Source organism: Loxodonta africana, chromosome 13, assembly GCF_030014295.1.
Source record: "Loxodonta africana isolate mLoxAfr1 chromosome 13, mLoxAfr1.hap2, whole genome shotgun sequence".
Taxonomy (NCBI): domain Eukaryota; kingdom Metazoa; phylum Chordata; class Mammalia; order Proboscidea; family Elephantidae; genus Loxodonta; species Loxodonta africana.
This window is the reverse complement of record NC_087354.1, coordinates 80,138,342-80,157,334: the sequence shown is the minus strand read 5'-3', so window position 1 is coordinate 80,157,334 and position 18,993 is coordinate 80,138,342.

Sequence of the window (18,993 nt, the reverse complement as noted above, 5' to 3'; positions counted from 1 at the left end):
CTAACCCGAACTCCAACCTTAATCATAACACTTAACCTCAAACCTCAGCTTAACTGTAAAACCAACCATAACCCTCACCCTAACCCCTAGCCGTATCCCCCAACCCTAACCCTAATGCTATCCCGAACACTAACCCTAGGCCTAACACTAACCTGAACCCCTAAGCCCTAGTGATAACCCAAACCATAACCCAAACCCTAACCCCTAACACCAAAGCCTAACCCAAACCTTAACCCTAACTCTCACTCTAACTCTAACACTAACTCTAAACCTAATCATAAATCTAACCCTAACACTAAACCAAATCTAACCATGACCAGAACCACAATGCATAACCAGAACCCTCACCCAAACATTAACCTTAACCCTAACCCGAACCCTAACCCTAAAGTACATCTCTAACCCCTAACACCTTACCATAACCATAATCCTATCCCTACCCAACCCTAACCCTAAACTTAACCCTCATCCTTGCCACAACGCCTAACACAAACCCTAACCCTAACTGTAACACTAAACTTAATACTAACCTAAAATCTAAACCTAACCCTAAAACTAAACAGAACCTGTAAACTTAACCCTAACCCTAAACATAACCTTAACACTAAGCTCAAAACGAACCCAAACCTTAGCCATAACCCTAACCCTAAGCCACACCTTATCTTAAACTTCACCCATCCCTAACCTAAAACTAACCCTAAACCTACCCCTAAACCTAACCCTAACCTTAACCTTGGCCCACCTGTAACCCTAAACCTAACCCTTACAATAACTCTGACACTAACTCTCACCCTAAACCTAATCCTAATCCTAACCCTGACCCTAACCCTAACCTAACCTTAACCCTAACTTAAAAAAAAAAAACTTTAACCCTACCATAAACTTAAACCTAACCCCAAACCCTAACCCTAAATCTAACCCTAACCCTAAACCTAACTCTAACCGTAACACTTACCCAAAACCCTCACCTTAACTGTAAACATAACTTTAACTCTTGCCCTAAACCTAAACTTAACCCTAATATAACCCTACCTTAAACATAATCGAAACACTAACCCCTAACCCTAACTCTAGCCCTAATCCTTAGCCTAAACCTAACCTTAACCATAAACCTGACCCTAACCACTAACCCTAAGTCTAACTCTAACCCTAACCTTAAACCGAACCCTTACCCTTAACCAAAATTTCACCCTAACCATACCCTAAACCTACCCTAACTTCATTCAAACCCAAAACCTAACCAAAAGTAAAACTAACCCTAAACCTAAACCTAACCCTACACCTAAACATAAACCTAACACTAACCCTGACCGTAACCTGAACTGTAACCCTTAATCCTAACCCAACCCTAACTCTTATGCTTAACATAAACTTCACCGAACCCTATTCCTAAAACTAAAAAAACATAACACAAAATCTCCCTCAAACCTGACCCTAACCCTAATCCTAACCATAAACCTAACCCTAACCCTAAACTTAACCCTAACCCTGCCCCTAACTCTAACCCTAATCCTAACCCTAAAACTTACCCTAGACGCTCAGCTTAAATGGAAACCTAGCACTAACCCTCACCCTAACATCTAAACCTAATCCCAACCCTTATCCTAACTATATCTCTAACCTTAACCTAGCCCTAACCCTAACCGTGACTTAACCCTAACACTTACCCTAACCAAACCCTACCCCTAACCTTAAACCTAACCCTAACCTTAAGATCAACCCTAACCCTTACCTTAAACTTCACCCTAACGCTAACCCTAAATCGAACCCTAACCCTAAACCTAAAACTGACCCAAACATTAAACCAAACACCTAACCCTAACCCTAACACTAACCTTAACCCTAAACCTAACCCTAACCTGACCCTAAACTTAACCCAAACACCTAACCCTAACACTAACCCTAACCCTCATCCTTAACCTAAACTTCACCCTAAACCTAAGCCTAACCCTAAAACTAAACTTAACCCTAAACTATCCCCTCACTCTAGCCCTAACCCTAAACCTAACCCTAACCCTACCTCTAACCCTATCCCTAACCGTAACACCCTAAAACATCAGCTTAACTGTAAACCTAACGCTAACCCTCACACGAACCCCTAACCCTTTCCCTTACCCTAACCCTATCCCTGCACCTAACTATAAACCTGACCTAAACCTAACCCTAAAATTCACCCTGACCTTAACTCTACCCTAAACCTAACCCTAAATCTAACAATACCTCTATACCTGACCCTAACCCTAACTCTAAACCCTAGCACTAACTCTAACTCTAAACCTACCCTAACCTGAACCTAGCCCTACCCTTTACCGTAAACCTAGCCTTAACCCTAACCTTACCCCTACCCTAACCCTAACCCTAAAGCTAACCCTAACCACTAACCCTAACTCTAACCCTAACCCTAACCCTAACCCTCACGCTTAACAGAAACTTCACCCTAACCCTAACCCTAAAACTAAATATAACACTAAATCTCCCCCTAACCCTTACCCTAACCCTAATCCTAACCATAAAACAAAATGTAACCCTAAACTTAACCCTAACCCAGACACTAACTCTAATGGTAACCCTAATCCTAACCCTAAAACATACCCTACACACTCAGCTTAACTGGAAAACTAGCACTAACCCTCACACGAACATCTAAACCTAACCTCAACCCTTAACCAAACCCTACCTCTAACCATAACCTAGCCCTAGGCTTACCATGACTTAACCCTAACTCTTAACCTAAACCTAACCCTAACCCTAACCTTAAACCTAAACCTAATCCTAAGTTTAAACCTAACCCAAACCTAAATTCAACACTCACACTGAACTTAAACTTCACCCTAACCCTAACCCTAAACAAAACCCTAAACCTGACCCTAACATTAACCCAAACACCTAACCCTAACCCTAAAACTAACCCTAACATAGCCCCAACATTAACCCAAACACCTAAACCTAACACTAACCCTAACCCTCACCTAACCCATAACCGTATCCCAAATCTTAAACCTAACACTATCGCCAACCGTATAGCTAACCCTAACACAAACAGTAACCCTAATCTAACCCTAAACCTAACATTAACCCTAAACTTAACCCTACCCTAACCATAAACCTAAACCTAACACCATAAACCTAACCTCTAACACTAAGAATAATCCTAACCCTAACCCTAACCCTTAGCCTAACCCTCAACCTTAACCTAAACTTCACACTAACCCTAAACCTAAAACTAACCCTAGTCCTAAACATAACCCCTAACCCTAACCAGAACCCTAAACCTAACCTTAACACTAACCCGAACACAAAATCAAACTCCAGTCCTAACCCTAAAAATGACTCTCACCTGACCCGAAACTTCATCTAAACCCTAACCCTAACCTTAACACTAAACCTAAACCTAACCCAAACCCTAACCTTAAACCTAACTCTAACCATAGTGCTAGTCCACCTGCAACCCTAAACCTAACCCTTACAATAGCCCTGACCTAACCCTAAACCTAATCCTAATCCTATCCCTAGACCTAATCCTAACCCTAACCATAACTCTAACCTTGACCTTAAATAGAATACTAACTCTAACCCTAAACCTGAATCTAAATCTTACCCTACACCTAACCCTAACCCTAAACCTAACCCGAACTCCAACCTTAATCATAACACTTAACCTCAAACCTCAGCTTAACTGTAAAACCAACCATAACCCTCACCCTAACCCCTAGCCGTATCCCCCAACCCTAACCCTAATGCTATCCCGAACACTAACCCTAGGCCTAACACTAACCTGAACCCCTAAGCCCTAGTGATAACCCAAACCATAACCCAAACCCTAACCCCTAACACCAAAGCCTAACCCAAACCTTAACCCTAACTCTCACTCTAACTCTAACACTAACTCTAAACCTAATCATAAATCTAACCCTAACACTAAACCAAATCTAACCATGACCAGAACCACAATGCATAACCAGAACCCTCACCCAAACATTAACCTTAACCCTAACCCGAACCCTAACCCTAAAGTACATCTCTAACCCCTAACACCTTACCATAACCATAATCCTATCCCTACCCAACCCTAACCCTAAACTTAACCCTCATCCTTGCCACAACGCCTAACACAAACCCTAACCCTAACTGTAACACTAAACTTAATACTAACCTAAAATCTAAACCTAACCCTAAAACTAAACAGAACCTGTAAACTTAACCCTAACCCTAAACATAACCTTAACACTAAGCTCAAAACGAACCCAAACCTTAGCCATAACCCTAACCCTAAGCCACACCTTATCTTAAACTTCACCCATCCCTAACCTAAAACTAACCCTAAACCTACCCCTAAACCTAACCCTAACCTTAACCTTGGCCCACCTGTAACCCTAAACCTAACCCTTACAATAACTCTGACACTAACTCTCACCCTAAACCTAATCCTAATCCTAACCCTGACCCTAACCCTAACCTAACCTTAACCCTAACTTAAAAAAAAAAAAACTTTAACCCTACCATAAACTTAAACCTAACCCCAAACCCTAACCCTAAATCTAACCCTAACCCTAAACCTAACTCTAACCGTAACACTTACCCAAAACCCTCACCTTAACTGTAAACATAACTTTAACTCTTGCCCTAAACCTAAACTTAACCCTAATATAACCCTACCTTAAACATAATCGAAACACTAACCCCTAACCCTAACTCTAGCCCTAATCCTTAGCCTAAACCTAACCTTAACCATAAACCTGACCCTAACCACTAACCCTAAGTCTAACTCTAACCCTAACCTTAAACCGAACCCTTACCCTTAACCAAAATTTCACCCTAACCATACCCTAAACCTACCCTAACTTCATTCAAACCCAAAACCTAACCAAAAGTAAAACTAACCCTAAACCTAAACCTAACCCTACACCTAAACATAAACCTAACACTAACCCTGACCGTAACCTGAACTGTAACCCTTAATCCTAACCCAACCCTAACTCTTATGCTTAACATAAACTTCACCGAACCCTATTCCTAAAACTAAAAAAACATAACACAAAATCTCCCTCAAACCTGACCCTAACCCTAATCCTAACCATAAACCTAACCCTAACCCTAAACTTAACCCTAACCCTGCCCCTAACTCTAACCCTAATCCTAACCCTAAAACTTACCCTAGACGCTCAGCTTAAATGGAAACCTAGCACTAACCCTCACCCTAACATCTAAACCTAATCCCAACCCTTATCCTAACTATATCTCTAACCTTAACCTAGCCCTAACCCTAACCGTGACTTAACCCTAACACTTACCCTAACCAAACCCTACCCCTAACCTTAAACCTAACCCTAACCTTAAGATCAACCCTAACCCTTACCTTAAACTTCACCCTAACGCTAACCCTAAATCGAACCCTAACCCTAAACCTAAAACTGACCCAAACATTAAACCAAACACCTAACCCTAACCCTAACACTAACCTTAACCCTAAACCTAACCCTAACCTGACCCTAAACTTAACCCAAACACCTAACCCTAACACTAACCCTAACCCTCATCCTTAACCTAAACTTCACCCTAAACCTAAGCCTAACCCTAAAACTAAACTTAACCCTAAACTATCCCCTCACTCTAGCCCTAACCCTAAACCTAACCCTAACCCTACCTCTAACCCTATCCCTAACCGTAACACCCTAAAACATCAGCTTAACTGTAAACCTAACGCTAACCCTCACACGAACCCCTAACCCTTTCCCTTACCCTAACCCTATCCCTGCACCTAACTATAAACCTGACCTAAACCTAACCCTAAAATTCACCCTGACCTTAACTCTACCCTAAACCTAACCCTAAATCTAACAATACCTCTATACCTGACCCTAACCCTAACTCTAAACCCTAGCACTAACTCTAACTCTAAACCTACCCTAACCTGAACCTAGCCCTACCCTTTACCGTAAACCTAGCCTTAACCCTAACCTTACCCCTACCCTAACCCTAACCCTAAAGCTAACCCTAACCACTAACCCTAACTCTAACCCTAACCCTAACCCTAACCCTCACGCTTAACAGAAACTTCACCCTAACCCTAACCCTAAAACTAAATATAACACTAAATCTCCCCCTAACCCTTACCCTAACCCTAATCCTAACCATAAAACAAAATGTAACCCTAAACTTAACCCTAACCCAGACACTAACTCTAATGGTAACCCTAATCCTAACCCTAAAACATACCCTACACACTCAGCTTAACTGGAAAACTAGCACTAACCCTCACACGAACATCTAAACCTAACCTCAACCCTTAACCAAACCCTACCTCTAACCATAACCTAGCCCTAGGCTTACCATGACTTAACCCTAACTCTTAACCTAAACCTAACCCTAACCCTAACCTTAAACCTAAACCTAATCCTAAGTTTAAACCTAACCCAAACCTAAATTCAACACTCACACTGAACTTAAACTTCACCCTAACCCTAACCCTAAACAAAACCCTAAACCTGACCCTAACATTAACCCAAACACCTAACCCTAACCCTAAAACTAACCCTAACATAGCCCCAACATTAACCCAAACACCTAAACCTAACACTAACCCTAACCCTCACCTAACCCATAACCGTATCCCAAATCTTAAACCTAACGCTATCGCCAACCGTATAGCTAACCCTAACACAAACAGTAACCCTAATCTAACCCTAAACCTAACATTAACCCTAAACTTAACCCTACCCTAACCATAAACCTAAACCTAACACCATAAACCTAACCTCTAACACTAAGAATAATCCTAACCCTAACCCTAACCCTTAGCCTAACCCTCAACCTTAACCTAAACTTCACACTAACCCTAAACCTAAAACTAACCCTAGTCCTAAACATAACCCCTAACCCTAACCAGAACCCTAAACCTAACCTTAACACTAACCCGAACACAAAATCAAACTCCAGTCCTAACCCTAAAAATGACTCTCACCTGACCCGAAACTTCATCTAAACCCTAACCCTAACCTTAACACTAAACCTAAACCTAACCCAAACCCTAACCTTAAACCTAACTCTAACCATAGTGCTAGTCCACCTGCAACCCTAAACCTAACCCTTACAATAGCCCTGACCTAACCCTAAACCTAATCCTAATCCTATCCCTAGACCTAATCCTAACCCTAACCATAACTCTAACCTTGACCTTAAATAGAATACTAACTCTAACCCTAAACCTGAATCTAAATCTTACCCTACACCTAACCCTAACCCTAAACCTAACCCGAACTCCAACCTTAATCATAACACTTAACCTCAAACCTCAGCTTAACTGTAAAACCAACCATAACCCTCACCCTAACCCCTAGCCGTATCCCCCAACCCTAACCCTAATGCTATCCCGAACACTAACCCTAGGCCTAACACTAACCTGAACCCCTAAGCCCTAGTGATAACCCAAACCATAACCCAAACCCTAACCCCTAACACCAAAGCCTAACCCAAACCTTAACCCTAACTCTCACTCTAACTCTAACACTAACTCTAAACCTAATCATAAATCTAACCCTAACACTAAACCAAATCTAACCATGACCAGAACCACAATGCATAACCAGAACCCTCACCCAAACATTAACCTTAACCCTAACCCGAACCCTAACCCTAAAGTACATCTCTAACCCCTAACACCTTACCATAACCATAATCCTATCCCTACCCAACCCTAACCCTAAACTTAACCCTCATCCTTGCCACAACGCCTAACACAAACCCTAACCCTAACTGTAACACTAAACTTAATACTAACCTAAAATCTAAACCTAACCCTAAAACTAAACAGAACCTGTAAACTTAACCCTAACCCTAAACATAACCTTAACACTAAGCTCAAAACGAACCCAAACCTTAGCCATAACCCTAACCCTAAGCCACACCTTATCTTAAACTTCACCCATCCCTAACCTAAAACTAACCCTAAACCTACCCCTAAACCTAACCCTAACCTTAACCTTGGCCCACCTGTAACCCTAAACCTAACCCTTACAATAACTCTGACACTAACTCTCACCCTAAACCTAATCCTAATCCTAACCCTGACCCTAACCCTAACCTAACCTTAACCCTAACTTAAAAAAAAAAAAACTTTAACCCTACCATAAACTTAAACCTAACCCCAAACCCTAACCCTAAATCTAACCCTAACCCTAAACCTAACTCTAACCGTAACACTTACCCAAAACCCTCACCTTAACTGTAAACATAACTTTAACTCTTGCCCTAAACCTAAACTTAACCCTAATATAACCCTACCTTAAACATAATCGAAACACTAACCCCTAACCCTAACTCTAGCCCTAATCCTTAGCCTAAACCTAACCTTAACCATAAACCTGACCCTAACCACTAACCCTAAGTCTAACTCTAACCCTAACCTTAAACCGAACCCTTACCCTTAACCAAAATTTCACCCTAACCATACCCTAAACCTACCCTAACTTCATTCAAACCCAAAACCTAACCAAAAGTAAAACTAACCCTAAACCTAAACCTAACCCTACACCTAAACATAAACCTAACACTAACCCTGACCGTAACCTGAACTGTAACCCTTAATCCTAACCCAACCCTAACTCTTATGCTTAACATAAACTTCACCGAACCCTATTCCTAAAACTAAAAAAACATAACACAAAATCTCCCTCAAACCTGACCCTAACCCTAATCCTAACCATAAACCTAACCCTAACCCTAAACTTAACCCTAACCCTGCCCCTAACTCTAACCCTAATCCTAACCCTAAAACTTACCCTAGACGCTCAGCTTAAATGGAAACCTAGCACTAACCCTCACCCTAACATCTAAACCTAATCCCAACCCTTATCCTAACTATATCTCTAACCTTAACCTAGCCCTAACCCTAACCGTGACTTAACCCTAACACTTACCCTAACCAAACCCTACCCCTAACCTTAAACCTAACCCTAACCTTAAGATCAACCCTAACCCTTACCTTAAACTTCACCCTAACGCTAACCCTAAATCGAACCCTAACCCTAAACCTAAAACTGACCCAAACATTAAACCAAACACCTAACCCTAACCCTAACACTAACCTTAACCCTAAACCTAACCCTAACCTGACCCTAAACTTAACCCAAACACCTAACCCTAACACTAACCCTAACCCTCATCCTTAACCTAAACTTCACCCTAAACCTAAGCCTAACCCTAAAACTAAACTTAACCCTAAACTATCCCCTCACTCTAGCCCTAACCCTAAACCTAACCCTAACCCTACCTCTAACCCTATCCCTAACCGTAACACCCTAAAACATCAGCTTAACTGTAAACCTAACGCTAACCCTCACACGAACCCCTAACCCTTTCCCTTACCCTAACCCTATCCCTGCACCTAACTATAAACCTGACCTAAACCTAACCCTAAAATTCACCCTGACCTTAACTCTACCCTAAACCTAACCCTAAATCTAACAATACCTCTATACCTGACCCTAACCCTAACTCTAAACCCTAGCACTAACTCTAACTCTAAACCTACCCTAACCTGAACCTAGCCCTACCCTTTACCGTAAACCTAGCCTTAACCCTAACCTTACCCCTACCCTAACCCTAACCCTAAAGCTAACCCTAACCACTAACCCTAACTCTAACCCTAACCCTAACCCTAACCCTCACGCTTAACAGAAACTTCACCCTAACCCTAACCCTAAAACTAAATATAACACTAAATCTCCCCCTAACCCTTACCCTAACCCTAATCCTAACCATAAAACAAAATGTAACCCTAAACTTAACCCTAACCCAGACACTAACTCTAATGGTAACCCTAATCCTAACCCTAAAACATACCCTACACACTCAGCTTAACTGGAAAACTAGCACTAACCCTCACACGAACATCTAAACCTAACCTCAACCCTTAACCAAACCCTACCTCTAACCATAACCTAGCCCTAGGCTTACCATGACTTAACCCTAACTCTTAACCTAAACCTAACCCTAACCCTAACCTTAAACCTAAACCTAATCCTAAGTTTAAACCTAACCCAAACCTAAATTCAACACTCACACTGAACTTAAACTTCACCCTAACCCTAACCCTAAACAAAACCCTAAACCTGACCCTAACATTAACCCAAACACCTAACCCTAACCCTAAAACTAACCCTAACATAGCCCCAACATTAACCCAAACACCTAAACCTAACACTAACCCTAACCCTCACCTAACCCATAACCGTATCCCAAATCTTAAACCTAACGCTATCGCCAACCGTATAGCTAACCCTAACACAAACAGTAACCCTAATCTAACCCTAAACCTAACATTAACCCTAAACTTAACCCTACCCTAACCATAAACCTAAACCTAACACCATAAACCTAACCTCTAACACTAAGAATAATCCTAACCCTAACCCTAACCCTTAGCCTAACCCTCAACCTTAACCTAAACTTCACACTAACCCTAAACCTAAAACTAACCCTAGTCCTAAACATAACCCCTAACCCTAACCAGAACCCTAAACCTAACCTTAACACTAACCCGAACACAAAATCAAACTCCAGTCCTAACCCTAAAAATGACTCTCACCTGACCCGAAACTTCATCTAAACCCTAACCCTAACCTTAACACTAAACCTAAACCTAACCCAAACCCTAACCTTAAACCTAACTCTAACCATAGTGCTAGTCCACCTGCAACCCTAAACCTAACCCTTACAATAGCCCTGACCTAACCCTAAACCTAATCCTAATCCTATCCCTAGACCTAATCCTAACCCTAACCATAACTCTAACCTTGACCTTAAATAGAATACTAACTCTAACCCTAAACCTGAATCTAAATCTTACCCTACACCTAACCCTAACCCTAAACCTAACCCGAACTCCAACCTTAATCATAACACTTAACCTCAAACCTCAGCTTAACTGTAAAACCAACCATAACCCTCACCCTAACCCCTAGCCGTATCCCCCAACCCTAACCCTAATGCTATCCCGAACACTAACCCTAGGCCTAACACTAACCTGAACCCCTAAGCCCTAGTGATAACCCAAACCATAACCCAAACCCTAACCCCTAACACCAAAGCCTAACCCAAACCTTAACCCTAACTCTCACTCTAACTCTAACACTAACTCTAAACCTAATCATAAATCTAACCCTAACACTAAACCAAATCTAACCATGACCAGAACCACAATGCATAACCAGAACCCTCACCCAAACATTAACCTTAACCCTAACCCGAACCCTAACCCTAAAGTACATCTCTAACCCCTAACACCTTACCATAACCATAATCCTATCCCTACCCAACCCTAACCCTAAACTTAACCCTCATCCTTGCCACAACGCCTAACACAAACCCTAACCCTAACTGTAACACTAAACTTAATACTAACCTAAAATCTAAACCTAACCCTAAAACTAAACAGAACCTGTAAACTTAACCCTAACCCTAAACATAACCTTAACACTAAGCTCAAAACGAACCCAAACCTTAGCCATAACCCTAACCCTAAGCCACACCTTATCTTAAACTTCACCCATCCCTAACCTAAAACTAACCCTAAACCTACCCCTAAACCTAACCCTAACCTTAACCTTGGCCCACCTGTAACCCTAAACCTAACCCTTACAATAACTCTGACACTAACTCTCACCCTAAACCTAATCCTAATCCTAACCCTGACCCTAACCCTAACCTAACCTTAACCCTAACTTAAAAAAAAAAAAACTTTAACCCTACCATAAACTTAAACCTAACCCCAAACCCTAACCCTAAATCTAACCCTAACCCTAAACCTAACTCTAACCGTAACACTTACCCAAAACCCTCACCTTAACTGTAAACATAACTTTAACTCTTGCCCTAAACCTAAACTTAACCCTAATATAACCCTACCTTAAACATAATCGAAACACTAACCCCTAACCCTAACTCTAGCCCTAATCCTTAGCCTAAACCTAACCTTAACCATAAACCTGACCCTAACCACTAACCCTAAGTCTAACTCTAACCCTAACCTTAAACCGAACCCTTACCCTTAACCAAAATTTCACCCTAACCATACCCTAAACCTACCCTAACTTCATTCAAACCCAAAACCTAACCAAAAGTAAAACTAACCCTAAACCTAAACCTAACCCTACACCTAAACATAAACCTAACACTAACCCTGACCGTAACCTGAACTGTAACCCTTAATCCTAACCCAACCCTAACTCTTATGCTTAACATAAACTTCACCGAACCCTATTCCTAAAACTAAAAAAACATAACACAAAATCTCCCTCAAACCTGACCCTAACCCTAATCCTAACCATAAACCTAACCCTAACCCTAAACTTAACCCTAACCCTGCCCCTAACTCTAACCCTAATCCTAACCCTAAAACTTACCCTAGACGCTCAGCTTAAATGGAAACCTAGCACTAACCCTCACCCTAACATCTAAACCTAATCCCAACCCTTATCCTAACTATATCTCTAACCTTAACCTAGCCCTAACCCTAACCGTGACTTAACCCTAACACTTACCCTAACCAAACCCTACCCCTAACCTTAAACCTAACCCTAACCTTAAGATCAACCCTAACCCTTACCTTAAACTTCACCCTAACGCTAACCCTAAATCGAACCCTAACCCTAAACCTAAAACTGACCCAAACATTAAACCAAACACCTAACCCTAACCCTAACACTAACCTTAACCCTAAACCTAACCCTAACCTGACCCTAAACTTAACCCAAACACCTAACCCTAACACTAACCCTAACCCTCATCCTTAACCTAAACTTCACCCTAAACCTAAGCCTAACCCTAAAACTAAACTTAACCCTAAACTATCCCCTCACTCTAGCCCTAACCCTAAACCTAACCCTAACCCTACCTCTAACCCTATCCCTAACCGTAACACCCTAAAACATCAGCTTAACTGTAAACCTAACGCTAACCCTCACACGAACCCCTAACCCTTTCCCTTACCCTAACCCTATCCCTGCACCTAACTATAAACCTGACCTAAACCTAACCCTAAAATTCACCCTGACCTTAACTCTACCCTAAACCTAACCCTAAATCTAACAATACCTCTATACCTGACCCTAACCCTAACTCTAAACCCTAGCACTAACTCTAACTCTAAACCTACCCTAACCTGAACCTAGCCCTACCCTTTACCGTAAACCTAGCCTTAACCCTAACCTTACCCCTACCCTAACCCTAACCCTAAAGCTAACCCTAACCACTAACCCTAACTCTAACTCTAACCCTAACCCTCACGCTTAACAGAAACTTCACCCTAACCCTAACCCTAAAACTAAATATAACACTAAATCTCCCCCTATCTCTTACCCTAACCCTAATCCTAACCATAAAACAAAATGTAACCCTAAACTTAACCCTAACCCAGACACTAACTCTAATGGTAACCCTAATCCTAACCCTAAAACATACCCTACACACTCAGCTTAACTGGAAAACTAGCACTAACCCTCACACGAACATCTAAACCTAACCTCAACCCTTAACCAAACCCTACCTCTAACCATAACCTAGCCCTAGGCTTACCATGACTTAACCCTAACTCTTAACCTAAACCTAACCCTAACCTTAAACCAAAACCTAATCCTAACTTTAAACCTAACCCAAACCTAAGTTCAACACTCACCCTTAACTTAAACTTCACCCTAACCCTAACCCTAACTCTAACCCTAAAACAAACCCTGAAACTGAACCTAACATTAATCCAAACACATAACCCTAACCCTAACACAAATCCTAACCCTAAACCTAACCCTAACCTAACCCCAACATTAACCCAAAAACCTAACCCTAACACTAACCCTAACCCGCACCTAACCCATAACCTTATCCACAATCCTAAACCTAATGCTATCCCCAACCATATAGCTAAGCCTAACACGAAGAGTAACCCTAATCTAACCCTAAACCTAACATTAACCCTAAACTTAACCCTACCCTAACCATAAACCTAACCCTAACGGCATAAACCTAACTTCTAACACTAAGTATACTCCTAACCCTAATGCTAACCCTTATCCTAACCCGCACCCTTAACCTAAACTTCACACTAACCCTGAACCTAAACCTAACCCTAATCCTAGACATAACCCCTAACCCTAACCGGAACCCTAAACCTAACCTTAATACTAACCCGAACACAAACTGAAACTCCAGTCCTAACCCTAAAAATAACCCTCGCCCTATCCTAAACTTCATCCAAACGCTAACCCTAACCTTAACCCTAAACCTAAACCGAACCCAAACCCTAACCTTAAACCTAACTCTAACCATAGTGCTAGTCCACCTGCAACCCTAAACCTAACCCTTACAATAACACTGAAACTAACCCTAAACATAATCCTAATCCTAACCCTAGACCTAATCCTAACCCTAACCATAACTCTATCCTTGACCTTAAATAGAACACTAACTCTAGCCCTAAACCTGAATCTAAAACTAAATCTCACCCTACACCTAACCCTAACCCTAAATCTAACCCTAATCATAACACTTACCCTCAAACCTCAGCTTAAGAGTAAAACTAACCATAACCCTCACCCTAACCCCTAGCTGTATCCCCCAACCCTAACCCTAATGCTATTCCAAACCCTAACCCTAGGCCTAACACTAACCTGAACCCCTAACCCCTAATGATAACCCTAACCCTAACCCAAACCCTAACCCCTAACACCAAAGCCTAACCCAAACCTTAACCCTAACTCTCACATTAACTCTACCACTAACCCTAAACCTAATCATAAACCTAACCCTAACCATAAACCAAACCTAACCATGACCAGAACCACAATGCATAACCAGAACCCTCACCCAAACCCTAACCCTAAACTACATCTCTAACCCCTAACACCTTACCATAACCATAATCCTATCCCTACCCAACCCTAACCCTAAACCTAACCCTCATCCTTGCACAACGCCTAACAAAAACCCTAATCCTAACCCTAACCGTAACACTAAAGTTAACACTAACCTAAAATCTAACCCTAACCCTTAAACTAAACAGAACCCGTAAACTTAACCCTAACCCTAAACATAACCTTAACACTAACCTGAAAACGAACCCAAACCTTAGCCATAACCCTAACCCTAAGCCTCACCTTATCTTAAACTTCACCCTTACCCTAACCTAAAACTAATTCTAACTTTAACCCTAACCTTACACCCAAACCTAACCTTAACCTTAACCTTGGCCCACCTGTAACCCTAAACCTAACCCTTACAATAACTCTGACCCTAACTCTCACCCTAAACCTAATCCTAATCCTAACCCTGACCCTAACCCTAACCTAACCTTAACCCTAACTTTAACCCTACCATAAACTTAAACCTAACCCTAAACCCTAACCCTAACTCTAACCCTAACCCTAAACCTAACTCTAACTGTAACACTTACCCAAAACCCTCACCTTAACTGTAAACATAACTCTAACTCTTACCCTAAACCTAAACTTAACTCTAATATAACCCAACCCTAAATATAACCAAAACACTAACCCCTAACCATAACTCTAGCCCTAATCCTTAGCCTAAAGCTAACCTTAACCTTAAACATGACCCTAAACACTAACCCTAAGTCTAACTCTAACCATAACCTTAAGTTAAAACCGAACCCTTACCCTTAACCAAAATTTCACCCTAGCCATAACCCTAAACCTACCCTAACTTCATTCAAACCCTAAACCTAACCAAAACTAAAACTAACCCTAAACCTACCATTAAACCTAAACCTAACACTAACCCTGACTGTAACCTGAACTATAATCCCTAATCCCTAACCCTAACCCAACACTGAACCTAATGCTAATCCTAACAATAAACCTAACCCTAACCCTAAACTTAACCCTAACCCTGACCGTTATTCTAACTCTAACCCGAATCCTAATCCTAAAACTTACCCTACACACTCAGCTTAAATGGAAACCTAGCACTAACCCTCACCCTAACATCTAAACCTAATCCCAACCCTTATCCTAACTATATCTCTAACCTTAACCTAGCCTTAACCCTAACCATGACTTAACCCTAACACTTACCCTAACCAAACCCTACCCCTAACCTTAAACCTAACCCTAACCTTAAGCTCAACCCTAACCCTTAACTTAAACTTCACCCTAACGCTAACCCTAAATCAAACCCTAACCCTAACCCTAAACCTGACCCAAACTTTAACCCAAACACCTAACCCAAACCCTAATACTAACCCTAATCCTAAACCTAACCCTAACCTGACCCTAACCTAACCCAAACACCTAACCATAACACTAAACCTAACCCTCATCCTTAACCTAAACTTCACCCTAAACCTAAGCCTAACCCTAACCATAAAACAAACAACCCTAGAGTATCCCCTCACACTAGCCCTAAACCTAAACCTAAACCTAAGTCTAACCCTATCCCTAACCATAACACCCTAAAACATCAGCTTAACTGTAAACCTAACACTAATCCTCACACGAACCCCTAACCCTTTCCCTTGCCCTAAATTTATCCCTACACCTAACTTTAACCCTGACCTAAACCTAACCCTTACCCTAACCCTAACCCTAACCCTAAAATTAACCCTAACCTTAACTCTACCCTAAACCTAACTGTAAATCTAACAATACCTCTATACATGACCCGAACCCTAACCCTAAACCCTAGCACTAACTCTAACTCTAAACCTACCCTAACCCTAACTTAGCCCTACCCTTTACCGTAAAACTAGCCTTAACCCTAACCTTACCCCACCCTAACCCTAAAGTGAACCCTAACCACTAACTCTAACCCTAACCCTCACGCTTAACAAAAACTTCACCCTAACCCTAAAACTAAATATAACACTAAATCTCCCCCTATCTCTTACCCTAACCCTAATCCTAACCATAAAACAAAATGTAACCCTAAACTTAACCCTAACCCAGACCCTAAATCTAATTTTAACCCTAATCCTAACCCTAAAACACACCCTAAACACTCAGCTTAACTGGAAAACTAGCACTAACCCTCACACGAACATCTAAACCTAACCCCAACCCTTAACCTAACCCTACCCCTAACCATAACCTAGCCCTAGCCTAACCATGACTTAACCCTAATTCTTAACCTAAACCTAACCCTAACCAAAACCTTAAACATAAACATAATTCTAACCTAAAACCTAACCCAACCCTAAGTTCAACACTCACCCTTAACTTAAACTTCACCCGAACCCTAACCCTAAACCGAACTCTAACTCTAAACCAAACCCTAAACCTGACCCTAACATTAACGCAAACACCTAACCCTAAACCTAACACTAACCCTAACCCTAAACCTAACCCTAACCTGACCCCAACATTAACCCAAACACCTAACCCTAACACTAACCCTATCCCTCATCCTTAACCTAAACTTCCCCCTACACCTAAGCCTAACCCTAACCCTAAAACTAAAGCTAATCCTAAACTATCCCCTCACTCTAGCCCTAACCCTAAACCTAACCCTAACACTAACTCTACCCATAACCCTAACCATAACACCCTAAAACCTCAGCTTTACTGTTAACCTAACCCTAACCCTCATCCTAACCCATAACTGTATACCCAATCCTAAACCTAACACTATCCCCAACCTTATACCTAACCCTAACACGAACAGTAACCCTAATCTAACCCTAAACCTAATATTACCCTTAAACTTAACCGTACCCTAACCATAAACCTAACCCTAACACCCTAAACCTAACCTCTAACACTAAGTATAATTCTAACCCTAATCCTAAACCTTATCCTAACCGTCACCCTTAACCTAAACTTCACACTAACCCTAAACTTAAACCTAACCCTAATCCTAAACATAACACCTAATCTTAACCAGAACAAAAAACCTAACCTTAACACTAACCCGAACACAAACTCAAACTCCAGTCCTAACCCTAAAAATGACCCTCACCCTACCCTAAACTTCATCCAAACCCTAACCCTAACCTTAACCCTAAAAATAAACTGAACCCAAACCCTAACCTTAAACCTAACTATAACCATAGCACTAGTCCACCTGCAACCCCAAACCTAACCCTTACAATAGCCCTGAACCTTACCCTAAACCTAATCCTAATCCTAACCCTAGACCTAATCCTAACCCTAACCATAACTCTAACCTTGACCCTAAATAGAACACTAACTCTAACCCTAAACCTGACCCTAAACCTAAATCTTACCCTACACCTAACCCTAACCCTAACCATAACTATAACCTTAATCATAACACTTAGCCTCACACCACAGCTTAACTGTAAAACTAACCCTAACCCTCACCCTAACCCCTAATCGTATCCCCAACCCTAAACCTAATGCTATCCCGAACCCTAACCATAAGCCTAACACTAACCTGAACCCCTAAGCCCTAACGATAACCCTAACCCTAACCCGTAACACCAAAGCCTAACCCAAACCTTAACCCTAACTCTCACCCTAACTCTAACACTAACCCTAAACCTAATCATAAACCTACCCCTAACCCTAAACCTAACCCTAACCCTAAACCTGACCCTAACGTTAACCCAAACACCTAACCCTAACCCTAACACTAACCCTAACCCTAAACCTAACCCTAACGTGACCCTATCCTTAAACCAAAGACCTAACCCTAAAACTAACCCTAACCCTCATCCTTAACCTAAACTTCACCCTAAACCTAGGCCTAACCCGAACCCTAAAACTAAACCTAACCCTAAACTCTCCCCTCATTCTAGCCCTAACCCTAAACCTAACCCTAACTCTAAACCTAACTGTAACACCTTTAACATCAGCTTAATTGTAAACCTAACACTAACCCTCACACGAACCCCTAACCTTTCCCTAATCCTAAAACTATTCCTAATCCTAACCCTGAACCTGACCTAAACCGAACCCTTACCCTAACCCTAACATTAACTCTAACCTTACCCTAACCCTAAACCTAACAATAACTCTAAACCTAACC